Here is a 22,723-nt window from a genome sequence, read left to right as displayed (position 1 = left end):
TTATTTCCTTCTTCAATGTATGACCTTTATTATGTTTATCCCTAAGTACAATATTCATGTTAGGATAATTCATATATTTATGGATCTCTTTGATTTTAATTCTTCTTCTCCTCACCTTATAAACCTTAGTAACCCTTTGGTTTCTCATTATTCCAATCCTTCTATATGGATCGTTACTGTTCCCACTAATCTCATTAAGAGGGTGAGCCTTTAAGGTTTCCTCTTCAATAATTGGATAAGCTTGCTAATGAGATTGATAAAATGCATGAGTTTGTTTTTCAAGACATTCACAATATTGATACTATTGTTTCTTTTAATTCTCTTAAGAAAATGATCTATAATGAACATGGTGTTAATTACTTGAGTGATCCCTTTCACCTTGTCCATACTGATGTTAAGCATTTGGCTCTAGCTACATCAAAAATAGGAAGGGCTCTGTCTATTACTACTCTTGAAAATTCCTTTCATTCGCACCTACCTCTACCATTTCTACCTATGTTACTCCTATTGTGACTACTTTTCTTCATCCCTCCAATCCTACTACAAATCTACATATTCCTTCATTTCCTATGAGTGTTATGCCTACTTCAATGCCCACTTTATAACCTTCATACAATTATGTTTCTTTTACTTATCCTAAAAAGTCTACCATGGTTCCTTGTATTACACCCATAGAACCTTGTACTCTAGATAATTCATACACTATTCCTAATTTATTTAATTCTTATGTGCTACCTATTACTTCTAATCATTCTACTATCCTTAGCTTTTCTATAAAAAAATCTTCTTTTTAATAGAAAATTGCTTCCTTTTCTCAGTTTTTTGTTTAATGTTTCTACATGTGATATAGGTAGTCCTTTCTCTTTTGACATTATATATACTACTTCTACTAAACAAGTTGATATGCCTTACCTTTATAGTTATAATAACAAAGGTGATCATGTGATTCAACTTAATGCTTTCCAAGTTCTATGTAATGATCATGCTCATGATCAAATGATTTTAGCTTTTTTATTTTCTCAAACCTTCTATTGCATAGCTTTACAATGGTATTTCTTTTTTCTACATTATTCTATTGATTCCTTTCATAAAATAGATAATATCTTTATTCAATAATATTAGAATAACATTGGTCATTCTATGTCTTTGATTGATTTCAAGTATTGTAAATAAGGTCCTAAGGATAAAGTGACTGATTTTATTGGTAGATTTAAGTATTTGCATGCTCATTTTTTTAAAAATCTTGTGTGTGATATTGATATTAAACATGCATTTATTGTGGGTTTACAAAAAGATATTAGAGATAAATTTCTACTTACTAAGTTTAGTTCCTTTTCAAAACTTTGTGTAACACTTCATCATTATTATTTACAAGTGAGCTAGTTTGAAAGAACCACTTCAGTAGATTCTATAATTGTTTGTAACAATTATTTTCCATGTAATCATAATAAATTGCACAAACCTAATAGCTATGTCAAGATTAAAAAATCTACAAATATAGTAGATGAACAAGTAGTTTTTGCATCTCAAGGTATCACCACTACTACCTCTATTTTTTTGGATAAATCATGGGTTTACACTTCTTTCAGAGTCTTTACATTAAGTTATGGGTAGGTATTTTAGTGCTAATATAATTTCTTGTCCTCCTATTAAACCATTTCTTCCATCTACTACACCATAGCTGCACTTTATGTTGGAAATATAAGAGGAGTAACATAGAGGGAAGGAGTGAATTAGTTACCATTGAAGATAAATCCCAGATCCCCTAGATTTCAAAGCAAGTCAAAACATAAACTCTGATTAAACTATATTCTATAGTTGCTTGGAAAAAACACAGGTACTAGGTTAACACTAGTAAACGTTGTAACTTGGTAAGCACTAAGAATAAACTATAACTTGGAAAATAACTGAACTTGTAAATCTTAATATATTATTAGTGATTATCCTTACTTCACTTACTTGCATACACATAAAAGAAATAGCATGAACATAAGTGACACCAAGATTTAACATGGAAACCCAATTTGGAAAAAACCACCAATTGCAACTAGTTATTGATTTTCAGTCTTCTAAAGTGAGCCCTATAAGAAGCCAACCCTATTAAAGGTTAAAATTTTTTTTTTAGGTGTGACCCTATTAGAGGATTTAATCACAATGTTAAGAGTGACCTTGTTAGAAGTCTTTAGAGACTTCAATCTAGAAATACCACCTTGTTAGATGATTTACAAATAGTTTTTAAGAAAACTTTGTTAAGAGATTTAGATTACTACTACAATGGTTAGAAAGTAACAATGAGATGACTTAATTTCTGATGCAACTAATTTTTTTATTACATCTCTCATCTCTAGCTTGTATACTTGATCCTTTCTAATTGAATGCATCTTTGCAGCTCCACAAGGATATTCTACTTATCCTTCAAACTCTCTTCCTCTAAGTATCTTTAAATCTTTTGTGCACTTTTCTTTTAGTCCTCGACTTGACCTTATATTTATATCTTACAAAATGTCAAGTCAGCTTGAATACGACTTAGAATAATTAATATGTCTCCTCAATTGGCTAAAACCAATAAATTAATTAATTGAATTCAATATGCCAAAATAATAAAATCCTTCATTAGCTGACCCTACTCAGTAGACACTAACTCATAAATGATTTTCCGATTTTAACCAAGTGAACTTAGCTGATGCTACATATTCACAAATTTCCTTTGATAATTGAGTGATCTCAGTTAACACTAGTTCCATCTAATATTTCCTTCATTAATGTAGTGTGCTCAATTGACACTCAACTTCTGCGATCTTTCCTTTGTCACCCAAGTGAACTCGGTAGACACTGACTTCTGAGCTTGGAAAAATCTAGAATGCTTGGCAAACACAGGACACTATCTTCATCACCCAGGTGAGTTTGATATACATTGACTGGAAATGATATGATCTATTATGTAACATGAAAGACAATATACAATTGATCAATTGTTTTCAACAATCTCCCTCTTTGGCATTGATGGCAAGACAACATGTCATAATATAATGAGATTTTTTAAAGAAATAATAAATTAAGTAACACATCTTTAGTTTCATTTTGATTCTTATCCATGAGATCTCCCTGTATCAGTGTGAACTCCCTTAGCCTTCAATTTCTCCCTATGTCAACAAAACTTTGTCTTCAACATCTTCTTTTGATAGTAAACTCTTCATTTTCAATATCAAACAAAATTCATCTACTTCATACTCTCATTCTTTATAAAATGAATTATGACATCAAAACCTCTCCTCTTTGACATCCCATGACAAAGACAAAGCTCAAAGAATGGTAGTGTACCTTATGTACTAATTCATATGCAATGTGCCCTTTTCAATACTGCATCAACTGAGTGATCTTCAACATGCTCTTGTTGATGCATCACTAAAATTCATTTAGTAAGATCTAGATAGGGGAATGACCCCTAACTTACCTCTTAGATACAAAAATGCATCCTTTAGTAATGGCTTAGTTAATATGTCTATAATCTATTCTTTGGTATTCACATATACCAATCTTACCTCTTTATCTTTTACCAATTCTCTAAAAAAGTGATATTTTATTGCAATATGTTTGGTTTGGGTATGCTTGATAGGATTCTTTGATTTATTGATTATACTAGTGTTATTATAGAATATAATCAATGGATCCTTGGTTTTTATCTTCATTTAACTTATTTTTGAAAACCCAATTTGTGCAAATGATAATTTTATCCTTGGGTCTATGAGAAAGAGTCCAAGTCTTATTCCTTTCTATCTATTCTATTTCTTCAATTATTTCTTAAATCCAACTTTGATTATCCAAAGCATTTTTAACATTTCTAGGTTCAAATTTAGCAAGAAAAAATGTACCTTTCAATTTATTTCTTGTCATTGTTCCATCTGACTCATCTCCAATGATTTGATCAAGTTCATGGTCCCTTTTGAGATATCTTGCTAAGATAGGTACTTTGGATTTGGAATTTGTTCCAGTAACCTCGTCATGATCTTTTGTATCAATATTAGGTCCCACTATCTGTGACTTGGGTTCATCAAACTTATTTTTCTCTACCAATGGCTCGATAGCTTTTGACTGAGACTTGGGTCCTTTAGACTATAACTTAGGTTGCACTATTTGCAACTTGTTAAGTTTTGGATATTTTGGGGACTTGGGAGGTGAATCTTCCTAACTTCTGATTATACTTGACAATGTATCAAGTTTATAATACACAAATATTTTTTAATCCTCAGGTTCTTTGCTACTTTCTTCTTCACTCTTTTCTAAAAATTCATCAATTATCACATGTGCACTTTCTATGATTTTATGAGTAGTTAGATTCAAATACTTCTATGTTTTACTTCTATGGGAGTATCCTAGGAATATGTCTTCATCACCTTTGACATCAAATTTACCTTTCCTAGATTTCTTCAAGATATAAAATTTTCTACCAAATAGTTTCAAGTTACATTAAATTTTTAGCCATACCATAGTTCATACAGACTTTGATTCAAGATAGTTTCTTCAACTGTACTCTATTCAACGTATGCAATGCCATACTGATTACTTCTTTCTAGTATTTGATTTCAACACTCTTTTCTATCATTAAGGTTTTGGCACAATCCATGATGCATATGTTCCTTCTTTCTACTATACCATTCTACCAAGGTGTACTAGGGGCTGATATTTTTCTTTTAATTCCTCCTTCAATAAAAAATTTATTGAGCTAATTGGAAATGAATTCACCACCTCTATCTAATCTCAAAATCTTTAGCTTCTTTCCAATTCGTTTGTCTACTCTTGCTAGATACCACTTAAATTTTTGAAAAGCTTAAGATTTTTCTTTTAGATACATTTCAGTCACCATTCTAGAATAATCATCAAAAAACTAAATAAAATACTTATCTCCATTGTAGCTCACTATTGCAATAGGTCCACATAGGTTTGTATGAACTAGCTCCAATATTTGTTCTAAATGATAGTGTTTGTTTTTGAAACTTGTCTTTCCCATCTTACCAATTTGACAATTGTTGTATAGGCCCATAGTAGGTTTCCTCAGACTAAGAATACCTCTTACTCTTCTACTGTACTTATTTGACTAGATTATCAAAGTTCACATGACACAACCTTTCATGCAATAACTAGCTTTCTTCTACTTGAGCAATAATACACGAACTCATTGAATATAATTGATTAATTGTGTATTTTCTTTGATGTTACTCAAACTGTCATATCATTACTAGTCAGTGTATGTCGAGCTCACTCAGGCATTGAAGATAGTTTTCTATGACTGCCAATCAATCTAGAGTTTACCTAGTTCAGAAGCTAGTGTCTATTAAGTTTACTTAGGCATTAAAGGAAAGTTTGTGGGAGATGAATATTAACCAAAACCACTTGGTTGCCAAAGGAACATTGCTAGTATGCAATGTTGACCAAGTTTCAATTGGTTAACATAGGAAAATCATTTCTAAGTTAGTATCTACCAAGTAGGCTTGGCTAATGAAGGATTTTCTTATTTTGGCATATTATGTTAAATTGATTTCTTTGATGGTTCTAGCCGACTAAGAAGGTGAATACTAATTATTCCAAGTTGTATTTGAGCTGACTTGACAATATGAAAGATAGAAATAAAAGGTGAAATTGAGATTTAAAAGTATATGTGAGAATGTAAAAGATTTGATGATACTAAGAAGAAGCCAATTAGAAGGATAAGCAGAATATCCTTGTGGAGCAAAAAAGATATATTCAATGAGGAGGGATCAAGTACAAGCTAAAATTGAGCTCTATAATCAACAATTTAGTTGCATCCAAATCAGGTCATGTTGTTGTTAATCTCTAACCACTGAAGTAGTGATCTAAATCTCTTAATAGAGTTGGCTTAACAACTATTTGTAAATCCTCTATCAAGGTGATAGTTCTATTGAATTGTCTAAATACCTCTAACAACGCCACTCCTAAGAGGGTGATTAAATCCTCTAACAGGTTCACATTTAATAGTGTTTTTTTTAACCTTTAACAAGGTTGGCTCCTAATAGGGATCATTTTAGAACAGTGAAAATAGTAACTAATTTCAATTCGTGGTTTTTCCCAAATTGGGTTTCCACATTAAATCTTCATGTCAAATGTGTTCATTTATTTTCTATGTTTGCAACTAAGTTAAAGTAATAAGTAATCACAAATAACATCCTAAGATTTTCATGTTAAGTAATTACCAAGTTACAACATCTTTGTATGTTTTCCAAGCATCTCACTCAACTAAAAGAGTAAGAAATCAAAGGTCAATCAATCAAGAAGTGAAAAAGAAACTAAAGAAAGTTCTAACAGTGATCTTGAAATTGTTGAAGCCCTACTTAGAAAGAAATACCCCAAAGGTAGAGGAAAGTACAAAGGCAAGATTCCTCTAATTTTTTTTTCTTGGGAAGAAGTGTTAGAGTAAATAATTATTATTTAAACTTTTACTTAAGTTTACTTAGGGTAATGCATTTATTTAATAGATGTAGTTTAGGAGTTGTTGAGAACATGAGAGTTTGTTCCTATCTAAGTCATACTTATCTTCTCACCTTGATTGAGGATATCCCACCTTTTGTGGATGTATGCTTAGTTGTCAACCTTATCTCCTAGAGCTTTCTAGTTTCTTCTACAAGCTTTGTAGAGGCCTTTATATTCAAGCTTGCCTATTATGATTTCATATCTTTTGCATCTCATATTGTCTAGCAATACATTTGTCATGGTTACAATATTTTCTCTCTCATTTTGTTTAGTTTCTCCAACATCCATCCTTCCTTCATTGGATTCCGTTCAACAAGTTATTTGCATGCAGGTGATCTTGGTGAGTTGGAAAGTTGGCCCTCATCAAATTCTACATGGTATCAAAGCCTCCCTGCTGCTTCTAGTTTGAAAGATTTTGAAACTGCGATTCAGAGACACAAACCCTAGTTTGTTTGTGATTTTTTCTTCAATTGGGAGGATGAACATTTTTCAGAGCACTTTGGGCCTAAACAAACATTTCCATTGAGTTCAAAATGACCATTACAATTAGGATCCGTATAAAATTTGTCCATTTTGGACAAAGCTTCTTAGAGAGGCCAAAAAAATTTTTGGAAGCTATACAAACGGTTCTGCAAAAAAATTATTTTTTAATAATTTAAAAATGGCCACAACCCAATTTTTGGCTAGTAGACCAATTATTTTGGATAGGTAATTTTGTTTTCAATCATGCAACATATTTTTTATTGGTACAGTACTTTCATAATAGTTTTTTTAATACTCTGGCTTTGTTCGTTGCTGTACCTTTGGCCACATCCACTGCTGAGTCTCTACCTTTTCTTGGCAGCCACACCACGCTCGACTGATCTTGGCCTAGATACTCCCACCTTGACTCTTCTAAATTGGCCTACCTCCACCCTATTCTATAACCCTTCTACCAACTCTTCCAGTAGGATTTGCCCCTATAGCCACTGCTATTCTCAACACTTCTACTAACATGTACTAGTCAACATGTACCACATTGCATATGTGCCATGTTGGCACCTACCACATGGTCATGCAACATCATCATCATGAAGTTGTACAACCATGTGGATGCCATGTGGTAGTCTTGTTTTGCTACAATGGTCATCTAGCCATCAATTTTAAGCTTAGGGAATGCTGACATCAGCATGATGTCATTGCTACATCAGGACCTTCCTGCTAGCACTCTGGGTCCTTTCTTGACCTACTTGCAATTTTTTATCCATAACTTGAGCAGATAGAGGTATTTTCCAATCCAAAAAAAGTGTTGGAAAGCTAGGTCTAAGATAGAGACATTGGTGTAGGTATTTTATGGTTTCAATGTAGTTTTGTTTCCTATTTTTGTAGTTAAAGTTGGATGTTCTATTTTTCACTCCAACAAGCATATCTTGTGCGTCACATCTCTACTTTTTGAAAATGTTATATTTTTAGAAAGCTAGTTCTGTCTACTTTTCATAAATGTTATAATTTCTTTCAAATTCTACCCAATGCTCTTTCTATCATATTTTTGGCATTTTTTCTCTATGGTGCATATCTTGGGTGTTCTAGGTCCGAGGATCATTTTCATGGCATGGGATCTTTTTTATCTACCTTTTCCTCTTTTTTATCATTATTGATATCATTTGTAAGAATCTTTATGCAAACACACCGAGATAGAGTGCCACTCTTGCATTTCAAGTTCATGAACATTGTTTTGAGATAGTTGTACTTGCACTATTTATAAAGCACCATGGGGGCGGGGAGGTTTAGTTGTTGTCATTTTTGTGCTCTCTTCCTTTATCAAGTGAATGTCCCTTCCATGATATTATCCCCATGATGTGTCGGTGACATGGGCATTTATAGGTGTTTGTACCTCTTACTCTCTCTCACTGTTCCTAGTTCTTTCTGTAGAGGATATTGGCCCACTTTTGCAGTTAAATGTCACCTCACCCCATCCGCATTAAGGAGGGTTATTCTACTATTTCTAATACTTCCTTGGTTTTATGGTTTGATAGTGTGAGCTATGCACATAGTATTTGATCCTATATACTAGGTGATTACAGCACGGCTAGCTACCTATGCATTTTGGTGAGATGGATCATCTACCATATAGACACTCTCAATTTGTGCCTTCTATTTTCCATGGAGGTTCTTCATATCAGTAGTTTTTTTAAATCGATTTTGCATCTTCTTCATGCTTTAATGATGCTCTTCATGATCTTCTCTTTGTTCCTATTTTCTCGGACGTTCCTCTAGTTGAAGGCTTCTTCATTCCTTCATTAGGTTTTTAGCTATCTCTTTTTGGAGAGGAGTTTTTCCCACTAGATTCTCTCATTTATCTCCAATTTACAGAGATTTCTTTGCATTGTTCATGGGTGCCTAACATGGCCTCATTACTGGGACCCATTCTACATTTCGTCTTAGTTGTTGTAAGATTTAGTGCATTCTCCTAAGTTGCACATAATGGGGGGTGTTAGAGTAAATAATTATTATTTATGCTTTTACTTAAGTTTACTTAGGTTAGCACATTTATTTAATAGTTGTAGTTTAGGAGTTGTTGACAAGATGGGAGTTTGTTCCTATCTAAGTCATACTTATCTTCTCACCTTGATTGAGGATATCCCACCTTTTATAGATGTATGCTTAGTTGTCAACCTTATCTTCTAGAGCTTTCTAGCTTGTTCTACAAGCTTCCTAAAGGCCTTTATATTCAGGCTCTCCTATTATAATTTCATATCTTTTTCATCTCATATTGTACAACAATACATTTTTCATTGTTGCAATATTTTCTCTCTCAATCCATTTAGTTTCTCCAAGCTCCACCCTTCCTTCTTTGGTTTCCCTTCAATAGGTTATTTTCATCTAGGTGATCTTGGTGAGCTGTGAAGTTGGCTTTCATCAACTTCTACAAGAAGTTGGTCATATTGTTGTTAGGTGTCCAAACAAAGTAAACAAGGATGAGAAGAAAAGTAATAAGTACAAAAGCAAGAAGGAATTCAAGAGCTACAAGGAAAAAGGTTTAAAATCTTGTTTGATGGCTAAAAATTCTAATAATAGTGAAGATGAAATTGTGTATATTGTTGTAAAACATGAATCTGATGATGAACAAGATAAGATGACACTTATCTCTCATGTTAGAAAAAATGATACATAGATCATTAATAGTGGCTACTCACATCATATGACTAGAGATAAAACAAAGTTTGAACACATGGAATATTATGATGGTTGTCGTATAAGATTTGAAAACAATTAACCTTGTAACCTAAAAGGAAGAGGATGTATCTCTTTGACCAATGAACTTGTATTTGATAATGCTTATTGGGTTGAAGGACTAAATCACAATCTACTGAGTGTGGTAGAATTGAATAACATTGGATTCAAGGTAGAATTTATGAATAGGAAGGCCAAACTACTGGATGGAAAATAAAATCTTGTTGTATTTGGCAAACAAACAAAATGTAACCTATTTTATCTTGATCTTAGTGAAAGTTCATGTTTTAATGCTCAAGTAGAAGAGAGTTGGTTGTGGTACAAAATATTGTTTCATGCAAATATTGATAATTTGGTAAAGATGAGAAGACACAAAAGAGGAAGAGGTATTTCTAGTTTGAAGAAACCTGATATGATTCTATGAAAAAATTGCCAAATTGGTAAGATGGAAAAGACTAGTTTCAAAAGAAAAAACTATCATTCTGAAGAAGTCTTATACTTGTGCATATAGACTTATGTGGACCTATTGGAATATAGAGATATAGGGGAGAAAATTTTTTCATTCTCTTTGTTGATGACTATTCTAGAATGATGATTGTAATGTATCTAAAAGAAAAATTAGAAGTTTTACAAATTCAAGTAGTATTTGGAAAGAATAGAAAAAGAAACTGGAAAGAAGTTGAAATATTTGAGATCAAACAAAGGTGGTGAATTCATCTCCAATAAATTTAGTGAATTCTGCATTGAAAAAGGAATTAAAAGACAAGTATCAGCCCTTGGTACACCTTAGTAGAATGGTATAGCTGAAAGAAGGAATAGATCCATCATGGATTGTGCCAAAACATTGATGATAGAAAAGAATGTTGCAATCAGATACTAGAAGGAATCAATTAGCACTGTAGTTCATACCTTGAATAGAGTATAGTTGAAGAAAGATTCAAATCAAACTCCTTATCAACTATGGTATGGATACAAACCTAATGTAAGTTACTTGAAAGTATTTGGTAGCAAATGTTATATCTTAAAATAATCTAGAAAAGGAAAATTTGATGTCAAAGGTGATGAAGGCATATCCCTAGGATACTCTTGCAAAAGTAAAGCATACAAATGTTTGAATTCATCTACTCATGAAATCATAGAAAGTGCACATGTGATAACTGATGAGTTTATAAAAAAGAGTGGAGAAGAAATTAGTAAAAGGCTTGAGGATTACAAAAGATTTGTTTATTATGAACTTGATACCTTTCCAAATCTATCTAAAACAAATGAAGTTTAACCTCTTGAGTCCCCAAAACCTCCAATAGTTTTCGAGTTCTAGACAGTGCAACCCAAGTCATAGTCTGAAGGACCTAGGTTGAAATCAAAAACTACTGAGCTACTTCAAGAGAAAACTACATCGAACGGATCCGAGTCACAGATAATGGGACTTGATCTTGACACTAAAGTTCATAATGAAATCAGTAAATCTAAAAAACTTTTGTTACCAAGATATGTTAGAAGGCATCATGCACGTAATCAAATCATTGGAGACAAATTAGATGGAACAATGATGAGAGGTAAATTAAAAGGCACATGTTTACTTGCTGAGTTTGAACCTAGAAATGTTAAGGCTATTTCAAAAAAATGAAAGTTGAATTGAAGCAATGAATGAAGAAATAGAACAAATAGAGAAGAACAAAAGCTAGACTTTTGTTCCTAGACCCAAGGATAAAAATGTAATTGGCACAAAGTAGTTTTTCAAAAACAAGAAAAATAAAGATGGAAAAGTATCTAGGAACAAAGAAATGTTGGTATGTAAAGGCTATTCTCAAGAAGAAGGTATTTATTATGTAATGCCCCATCAGGAGATCCTTGGAAACAAGAATGAAATACAAGCCAAAAAAAATTTTCTTACAAGTATGAATGCACATGACAACATCATACAGGGATCACAAAGATTGTAATAGAAGACTTCACCGCAATCTCGGCAACCAATATATCTTCAAACACCACTACCAAACTGACACACATGAAAAAAAGCCAACAACCACCACAACAAGATGAGGGCACAAGAAATGACCACTCATCAACAAAACACCAAGCTAGGGTAAAATGAAGAATTTGAAATTTGACTAAGCCTAAAATCTTGAAGCCCTAAAAATTGGCTAATTTTGGATTTCTGAAGCTCTGAAATTTCCTAGAATCCATAACTTATCTCTAAGAGGTCTGAAACCTATCTCAAAAGATTCGTCGCATATATTAAAATATTTTTTAAGTATAAGTTGACGTATGTATTTTGAGATATATATTACTTAAGATATATTTTAATATATGCAACGATATATTTTAATATTAGCATATATTAAAATATATCTTAAGTAATATATATCTCAAAATATATACGTCAACTTATACTTAAATGATATATTTTAAACCCAAAGAGACTAAATCATAAACACAAAAATTGGATTTCAAGAGAAATCGATAGAATTCCAAATGCAACAACATAAGGTCGAAGAATGCCCAAAAGGGTATCCAAATCAACCCTTAAAAAGTTTGAAACAAAACGTAAAGTGCCCACTGTCCGCCCGCATAGGTTTCTACAAAAAGTTGTGTGACACTTCTTACTAAGGGAGGGTGACACTTCTCCTTAAGGCATGTGACACTCTTCTAGTATCGTACAACATTTCTCAAGAAGGTGTGCAACACTTCACAGTCTCATGCAACATTTCTCAAGAAGGCATGCAACACTTTTCCAATGTCATACGATATTTCTTAAGAAGGCGTGCGACACTTTATAGTGCCATACAACATAGTTTGTATGGGCATGCAATAAATTTTTAATGTCGCACCATGCTGAACAAATGTCGCCCAAAGAACACGAAAACACTCCCAGAAGCAAAAAGGACCAAAAAAAAAGAGCAAAGAACCTCCACACCAGGGAGTACCAGATCCATAAAGGCTTAAGGAATGAACACTCGAGTGCAAGAACAACACAGAATATAAACATTGCAGAGAAAAAAAGCAACATCATAATGTACAGAAATAAATCTTAGGAACAAAACAACCAAACTAAGTATATGGATGCTCCCATCCATCAATAGCATCATAAGACCATCATGGGTCCTAGCCATCCCCTGCACGTAACATCCCAAGCCACCGACCAGATCGTCAATACTGTTGTAATAGGGATGTCACTACTAAAACATGCAACAATATAAGAATAAAGAAATCTAACATGCTAGTAGAAAAGCATAAGATAATGCTACAGTAGATAACATCACCTATCACATGCTAAACAACAATAAGCAATAGATACGCTAATACAACAATTCACAGCATGTAATCATATGCTAAACATCATAATAAGGGAATGCGTCAAATAAAATAACATCATCTAAACATGATATACAAGCATCGCAATGAAAGCATAAATCACAAGAAAGCATACTCTGGAATGCAAAGTACCAAGTGAAAACATCTAGCAACGGTTGCACTAGGATAAAGATCATCTCTATACACTGATCCCTAGCAGTGGTAAAGGTAGCTATGCCTCCCAACCACATGGAACCCGTAGGTCCACTCCCGCTGTGCTGATGGAGATAATGATCCAACCACAAATACACACAAAGCACAACATCCAAGGCTAACACTCATGCTAGCCAGTATGATGGTTGAACCAAGAACCTAAGAGAATGCAAGGAGTAAAGGTCCTAGTCAGACACTCAATAGGCTACTAAGTAGGGGATGACATCATGGAGAGTTGCTTGGCATCCAAAAGGCCAAGCTAGTATAGGCAGCTACTCTTCTCAATAGAAGGAGCACAACCTAAGGCAACAACTCTTCTCCATGGAAGGCACACAACCACACATGTTATTAAGTTTTCACTTAATCAAAGCTCTTCTTAGCCATACCCATGGCGTCATGATCACCAGGCTATGAGATAGAAGCCCCCTCCATATGCTACCCTACCCTACCCATGCTCATCCTACGACAAGTGCTTGTGGGCATGCATACTCCCATCTTGACCCCAATGATCATAACTTCTGAAAGTACCACAAAAGATTGGGCCTCGCAAGTCACCCAACAAGTGTACATGCATGTACTCATGTGTGGTACACCACCATCATGAAGATCATAACACAAGGATAGGAATGAGAACACAATCCAAAGAAAACACCCAACTGAAAGAAACATAGGAAGGATGGATTCTACACGAATCCCAAAGCTAATAAAACTATACATCATAAAATCACTCAACCAGCCTCAATCCAAGAGTATGGGTTCTACAGAAATCCCAATGATGTAACAACACTAAAAGTCATGAACTTACTCAACCGGCCTCAATCCGAGAGTATGGATTCTACATGAATCCAAGTGTTCACAAAACAAAAGCAAAGGTCCAACAAAAACCATAGCAACAGGTAACAAATCACTCAACTGAACACAAAGTTGAGAGTACAGGTGCGACATGCATCCCAAAGCAACAAAGAAAGCAATAGTGGTCTAACTGATATCCAAATGGATCATCCAAGTCCATGAACCACAATGTGCCAAGAAAACCAGAGAAAACAAGGCGGCATGCAAAACGAGATAAAAACTCCAAAAATTTGAAAAACTTCAAAATTAAAATCCATTTGGCCTTTGGGTTCAAAAACCCCAAAAATCCAAAAATAAATGGAATCAAACACCGTATGCAAAAACGACTAGCATAACGGTGCAAAATCCCAAACCCCCATCCTAATAAATAGGGAAATGTTCATACCCACCCAACCGGGTAGAACTAACATACAAAAATGGAGAGGAACACTAGTTCTCAGCCTCCAAACAAACAACTACCAAAAATAGAAGCTCAAATGGAGCAGAGACAACAAAATAGGAAAGCCCTACCTCACAGCCAAAAGGGCAAAATGAGAATCTGAACCATAAAATAAATATCTCACAGTAAAGTAGCTGAAAATTGCGGCAATCCAAGGTTTCCCTGAGCTGGATCCAATGAGCCCAACCTCGCAACGATCTCACACCCGTAGCTCCCACAACGAACAAAATAGTAAATCTTCATGAAGAGGATTTTGGGTTTTACTCTCCAACTTTCCAATTTGAAAGTGAGAAGTGAGGAATTAAATTCCTCTTTGGATACTTATTCACTTTTTGAGTGAATAATTGATTAGGACAAATAACCAGCCAACCTAGTTAAACCTCGAATTGACCCAAACAAAAATAGGCTATTCCTATAAATAGGAATTCATTTATGGAAAAGCTACCAGAAATTAAAATAAATCAATTTAAGATCCTGAAAACCCAAAAACACATAAATCTCCTTAATAACTTTCGTGGCAATGCGAACCTCTAAATGCAAAGACATGCTTACTAGTCTAATCACATAATGCAAATGAGATTGGATTTAATAATCACCAAAAGGTTTAAATTAAAAAATTAATAAAGGATGTGTTGACCATATAAGGATGACATTGGTAAAATATCAATGGCTGAATCACTAACTCCATCTGCCACTGCCAGTGATATAAATCTTGCACACTAAATAACACGATCAAGTGCAATTGCATATAATAACATAGCTGAAGCAATAAATGCATTAAATAACCTAATTTAACCATTTAATTAATTATATTAAAATAATCTATTTACATCACTCACGTTCGCATAAAGAATAACAATGTAGGAATGAAGTAAATAACCATAGCATTAAATACATCACCTAACATAGTTAGAGGTATGTCTAAATACCAGATAACTAGACATCATCATAAAACACACTAACATCTCAAAATGGCATCATCATGCAATATGATTAACCGAACAACATAGTATTCTAAAATTTATGATACTGAAATCAAAGTGTAACATCTGACCCTCGGGTCATCTCAAATGTAAACATAATAAGAGTAACAAATATCTCTCTAATCAGAAATGTAACAAGGTAAATGTCCGCAGCACATAACCAAATAATCTCACATGAACAATCCATTTTATTACTTACGCATTTAATAATGATTGTTTAAACAACATTAAAAAGATGCTTAAAACACATAAGCAAACAAAGTCATAAATATGACTAACCACTACTACAAGAACCTAGTCCAGTGTAGCATGGTAATAGTACACAGTGCAATCTTTGCACACATCTCAAGGTAATCACGAAACGACCTCATGATACCACATCGATCCTGGTAACCACTGGCACAAACCTCAGTGAACCAAAAATTACATCATAATCTCATAGATCAGTCAGAAGCCTAAACAAAGCAACTGATACATAAACATAAATCCAAACACCTCAACGGTGTAGACCACTCAGGGTCACAATCATGATCCCATCACAACAAAAGATCATCAAGGTTGCATCCATCAAGATGACTTACAAAAGTCAAATGGGAGATGAACTACATATTATGGTGAAAAAATTTCTCCTATTGTAAGATTAAAAGGTGTTAGAACTTTACTAGCATACGCAGCTTACAAAGGATTTAAATTTTATCAAGTGGATGTTAAATCTACATTCTTGAATGGAATTCTTGATGAGGAATTCTACATTGAACAAGCAAAAGGTTTTGTAGATCCTAGAAAAAGGGACATGGTTTGCAAATTACACAAGGCATTATATGGCCTCAAGAAAGCTCTCAGAGCTTGGTATGAAAGACTTCATAACTACTTGATACATATTGGTTTTCAAAAAACAAATGATAACAATAGCGTGTATATCAAAGGACCTAACAAGAAGATTGTGTTACAAGAAATATTTGTTGATGATACTTTATTCATAGGAAATGATGACTTGTGAAAGGAATTTTCAAAAGAAATTAGTAAGGAATTTGAGATGTCTATGTTTGGAGAGATAAAATTCTTTGTTGGATTATAGATTCAGCAGAAGAAATATGGAAGACTCAAGATTAGTTGGAACACCTATGTCTACTAGACATAAGCTTTCCAAAAATGATGATTCCAAAGAGGTAGATCTGACCACATACATATCAATGATTGGAAAATAGTAGTATGTAGTGCATACAAGGCCTAATATTACATTAGCAATTGGTATGGTTGTAAAATTCTCAGCAATTCCCAAAGAAAATCATTTGATGGTAGTCAAAAGAATCATGAGATATCTAAAAGGTACTAAAGAATATGGTTTATGGAACAAAATATGAGGCAATTTGGCCTTAAAAGTATTAATAGATGTTCATTGGGCAAGAGGTATTAATGACAGAAAAAGGACTAGTGGTGGAGCATTCTTCCTTGGTAAAAGACTAATTTCTTGGACAAGCAAGAAACAAAATTGTATCTCTTAGTCCACAACAAGGGTAGAATATGTAGTAGCAGTAGTTAGTTGTTCTAATATTCTTTGGTTTAAACAATTGATGAGAGGTATGAAGGTAGAAATCAAGTATCTAGTAGTCATATATATATTGTTATAACACTAGTGCAAATCAATACATCAAAGAATCCAATAATACATACCAAAAAAATGAACATTGCTATAAAATATCACTTCTGAAGAGAGTTTGTGGAAGATAAAAACTTAGATTGGAATATGTAAATATAAAAGAATAAATTATAGACATATTCACCAAGCCATTACCTAAGAATACATTTTTGTATCAAAGAAGTAAGCTAGGTTTCATTCTCCTATCTGAAGCTCACTAAATGAAGTTTAGTGATGCATCAACCAAAGCATGATTGAAGATCAATCAGTTGATGCAAAATTGGCAAAGGCATATTATAAATGAATTAGTACTTGAGGTAAATTAATATTGACTAAGTATTATCTTTGGCATAAGATGTTAAAGAGGGAGAAGTTTTATGTCATAGAAATAATTGTAAAAAAGCGAGAATAAACTTGGTAGAAGTTTTAGTAGACAAAAGTTTCCTGACAGAGGGGGAAACTGAGGCAAATAGAGTTCACATTGATAGAAGGAATTCTCACGGATGAGAATTAGAATGAAACTAAGGATATGTTCCGTACTTTGTTCTTGCTCCACAAAAAATTCACTATGTTATGACATGTTGTGTTTCCATTAATGATAAAGAGGGGGATTTTTGAGTACAATTGATTAATTGTATGTTGTCTTTGAAATGAGAAATCCAGAGTTTAACTAGTTCAAAAGGCAGTGTCTACCGAGTTCACTTGGGCGTCAGATGAAAGTTTTGGTAAGATGAGTGTTAATTGAGCTCACTTAGTTATGAAAGGAACTTTTCTACTGTGTAGTGTTTACCGATTTTTAGTTGGTTAATATAGGAAAATCATTTTTGAGTTAGTGTCTACCATGAAGGGTTGGCTAGTGAAAGATTTTCTTATTTTTGCATATTAAGTTCAATTAATTTATCTGATGGTCCTAGCTGATTGAGAAGATGAATATTAATTATTCTAAGTTGTATTTAAATAGTGTTGACAATATGAAAGATATAAATAAAAGGTCAAATTGAGATTCAGAAGTGTGTGTGAGAATGTGGAAGATTTGATGATGCTAAGAAGATGTGAATTAGAAGGATAAGAAAAATATCCTTATGGAGTAGAAAATATATATTCGATCAGGAAGGATCTAGTATAAGACAAAATTGAGATGTATAATCAGATATTTAGTCACATCCAAATTAGGTCATGTCATTGTTACACTGTAACCATTGTAATAGTGATCTAAATCTCATAACAGAGTTGGCTTAACAACTATTTGTAAATCCTTTAACAAGGTGATAGTTCTATTGAATTATTTAAAGATCTCTAACAAGGCCACTCCTAACATGGTGATTAAATCCTCTAATAGGGTCGCACTTAATAGTGTATTTTGTCACATTTAATATGGTTGGCTCCTAACAAGGTTCACTTCAAAAGAGAGTAAACAATAAATAGTTGCAATTGGCAGATTTTCCCAAATTAGGTTTCCACATTAAATCTTGGTGTCAAATGTGTTCATTTCTTTTCTATATTTGCAACTAAGTTAAACTAATAAGTAATCATAGATAACATCCTAAGATTTTCATGTTATGTAATTACCGAGTTATAGCATCTTTGTATGTTTGTTGAGCATCAATAGAGTTTAGTTTTCAAAGTTTATTGTTTTGTTTTGACATCTAAGGGACCTGGGATTTATTTTTGTACTAACTAATTCATCCCTCCCCTCTTAGTTACTCCTCTTATATTTCCAAATAGAACTTTCACTAAGATCTAGGTAGAATAGGTTACCTTTTCTTTAATTGCTAGACCCAACTAGATTACTTTTTCCATCAAGCGTCGTGACCCTCCCATTCTTGAACTCTACCTTGAATCCAATGTTATTCAACTAAGACACACTTAGTAGGTTATGATTTTGTCCTTCAACCCAATAAGAATTATCACATCTAAGCTCATTGGTTAGTGAGATACAACCTTTTCCCTTCATGCTACATGGTTCATTATTTCCAAATCTAACACTTCCACAATCATAATGTTCCATATTTTCAAACTTTTTTGTGTCACCAGTCATATGATGTGAGTAGCCACTATCAATAATCCATGTATCATTCTTGCTAACATGAGAGATAAGTGCCATTTTATCTCCTTTATCATCAGATTCATCTTTTACAATAATATAAACCATTTCATCATCTTCACTGCTATCTAAATTTTTAGCCAATAAAATAATATTTCTTAACGTTTTCCTTGTAGTTCTTGAAGTTCTTAATATCCTTCTTTCCTTTGTACTTGTTGTTTTTCTTGTCATCTTTGTCTCATCTATTTTGGCACCTTGCAAAAATGTGTCCAACTTCTTCATAAGAGAAACAAATTAGAGGAATCATACCTTTATATTTTTCTTTGCCTTTAGGATACCTTCTTGCAAGCAATGCTTCAATGGCTTCAAGATCATTTTCAGAACATTATTCCTCTTCACTTTTAGATTATTTTCTTTTAGACCTTTTAGCTTTCTTCTTAAGTGATACATTAGCTTCAAATGTAGACTCAATATTGCTAGAACTAGGAGTATGATTATCATAGTTATCTAGTTCAAATGTAGTCAATCTTCCAACTAGAGCATCCAAATTTATATTGTTATTTGGATCAGATCCCATCTCTTGAATAGTAGAAACTCTAATTGTATAGATGGGGAGAAGGGCTCTGAGTACCTTTCTTACCATTATCACATCTTCAATTGTTCCTCTAAAGGCTTTGATAGCTCTAACACTGGCTTTGATTCTTTTAACATATTTTGTAATGTTTTCATCCTCTCTCATTTTCATCTATTCAAACTATCCTCTAAGACTTTCAGCTTTGGCTATCCTTAGATTGTCATGTCCTCCATAGATGAATTTTAGCTTGATCCACATTTCATAAGTAGTTCGACAATCTTTGACCTCATCAAATTTGGCATAATTGAGAAATGAAGCAATATCAAATCGTCATGATATTATGACTCTTCTTCTCTAGAATTTCTTCAACAATTATAGTTATAGTAGGAGCCTTGTATTTGGAAACTAGATACTTTAGCATGAAATCTCCAATGGTTTCAAAGTGTAGCCTTATGAGTTCTTGCCATGCCTTGAAATTATATTTGTTCAGCTTTGGGATTTCCCTTCTATAAGACATTATGATAATTAGCTTAAGTCCTTGAAACATTCTCTACAAGCACCAAAAGGCTCTGAGACCAATTGTTGGAATTATAAGAGGAGTAACTGAGAGGGGAGGGGTGAATTAGTTGCCACAAAAAATAAATCCCAAATCCCTTAGATGTCAAAAAAAGTCAAAACATAAAATCAGATTAAACTGTATTATGTTGTTACTCAGCAAACACATAGGTACTTGGTTAACACTACTAAATGTTGTAACTTGATAAGTATTGAGAATCAACTATATCTTGGAAAATAACTAAACATGGAAATCTTGAGATATTATCAGTGATTATCCTTAACTTATTTTCATACATATAAAACAAATAGTATGAATACAAGTGACACCAAGATTTAACATGGAAACCCAATTTGGGAAAAACCACCCGTTGTAACTAGTTATAGATTTTAACTCTTTTGAAGTAAGCCCTATTAGGAGCCAACCCTATTGAAGTTTACAAAATATACTATCAGGTATGACCCTATTAGAGGATTTAATTAACCTATTAGGAGTCACCTTGTTAGAGGTCTTTAGACACTTCAATCTAGAAATACCACTTTGTTAGAGAATTTAAAAATAGATGTTAAGCCAATTATATTAATAGATTAATATCATTGATACAATGGTTAGGAAGTAACAATGAGATGACCTGATTTATGATGCAACTAAATTTTTGATTATAGATACCAACTTTGGATAGTATACTTGATCCTTTATGATCAAATGTTTCTTTGCAACTCCACAAGGATATTTTTCTTATCCTTCAAATTCACTTCCTCTAAGCATCTTCAAATCTCTTATGCACTTTTTTTTTCAATCCTCAACTTGACCTTATATTTATATCTTACACAATGTCGAGTCAGCTTGAATACAACTTAGAATAATTAATATTCATCTCCTCAATCAGCTAGAACCAACAAACAAATTAATTGAACTCATTATGACGAAACAAGAAAATCTTTCGTTACCTAACCCTGCTTAGTAGATGCTAACTCAAAAATAATTTTCCTATGTTAACCAAGTGAACTAGGTTAACAATGCATATTTACAAATTTCCTTTGGTAACTAAGTGATCTTTATTAATATTGGTTCCATCTAACATTTCCTTCATTAATCAAGTGAGCTTGGTTATGTTGAGATAATGGGTGTTGCACATATTGCATAATATTGTTATTTTATTATTTTATTTTGATTATGTAATGTTGTGCCTAGATGGATGTGCAACATGTAAAGATTCCTATGGAATATTCTTGATAAATTGTATTGTAACATTGTGATAATATTTCATGTAATTATTTAATATTGGGAAAAAGAAGTAAATGCCCAATATTAAATGTGCGGTCAGTGGGTTAGGTAGCACATGGTTTTAGCACATGGTTTATGTAATACCACTTGGTGGTTTTGTGGGACTTGCTATTATATAAGTAGCCACAATGGTAGTTGTTGTAGAGAGAGAGACAAGAAGAAGACAAAAGGCAAGAGTCGAGCGGGACAAGGCTTGACAAGTTAGCCAAGAGAGCATTTGTGAAGGTTGAAAGCATGGCATGGGATGTGTGGATTCATGCTTGTTCACATAGTTTTCTCGGTTGTGGCTTTGGCCATGAAGGCTTCCATGGTTGTATGGCAATGGTATTTTTGCTGAATAATACATGATGATGGATGCTTTTGGAGGCTGAGCTTTTCCCTCAATGAGGGTTTTCTAGGTTATATCTTGTGTCACATATTGTGGGTATGTTGTCTATTCTCTTGCATGTGGATTTTAATTCCGTGTTTATTTCAGATTTATTATGGGTTATGTGGAAATGATTATATTCTTTGTTGCCAAGTTTCCTTACAAGTGGTATCAAAGCTATGGTTCTATTATTGTAACCCTAGATTGAATCCATGGGAATGCATGAGAGGATAAAAGAAAGGGCAAGATATATGAATGATTTATTGCAGATCTGAGGGTTTTGGGTTTGCTGTTATGATGGGATGTTAAAAGATTTGGGCATGTGAAATTGTTGGACAAAAAAAAGATTTTTTGGATGTTTCATTTAAATGAGAGTTTTTCGGGGGTAGCTTGCAGAAATGACCTCCTGGGTAAAAACAAACCTCACCATTAGATCCGGGTCAACATTTCCATAAATTTTGATATATAATATGCCCTAGTTTTGCCATGTTCAGAGGAAATGAAAGAGTTTTTTGGTTTCAGCCCATGATGGCCGTCAAATTTAATCTCGTCGGAATTTTCATCACTGAAAAAATTAAAAATGAAAAATCATACTGAAAATGGTAAAAAGACTATCTTAGTAAAATGGCCATAACTTTCTCTCAAAATATCTTGATTTCAGAGTTCTTATAGGTGTTGGAAAGATAATTCAGAGCACTACAACATGGTGTAGGTTTGGTTCTATGATTTTGAGATTTTCTTAGGTTTTAAGAGCCCTAAAGTCAGATGTTGTTTAT

This window comes from Cupressus sempervirens, chromosome 5 (assembly GCF_028749045.1).
Source record: "Cupressus sempervirens isolate cs-2001-9-10 chromosome 5, ASM2874904v1, whole genome shotgun sequence".
NCBI lineage: Eukaryota > Viridiplantae > Streptophyta > Pinopsida > Cupressales > Cupressaceae > Cupressus > Cupressus sempervirens.
Note: the sequence above shows the minus strand (reverse complement) of the source record.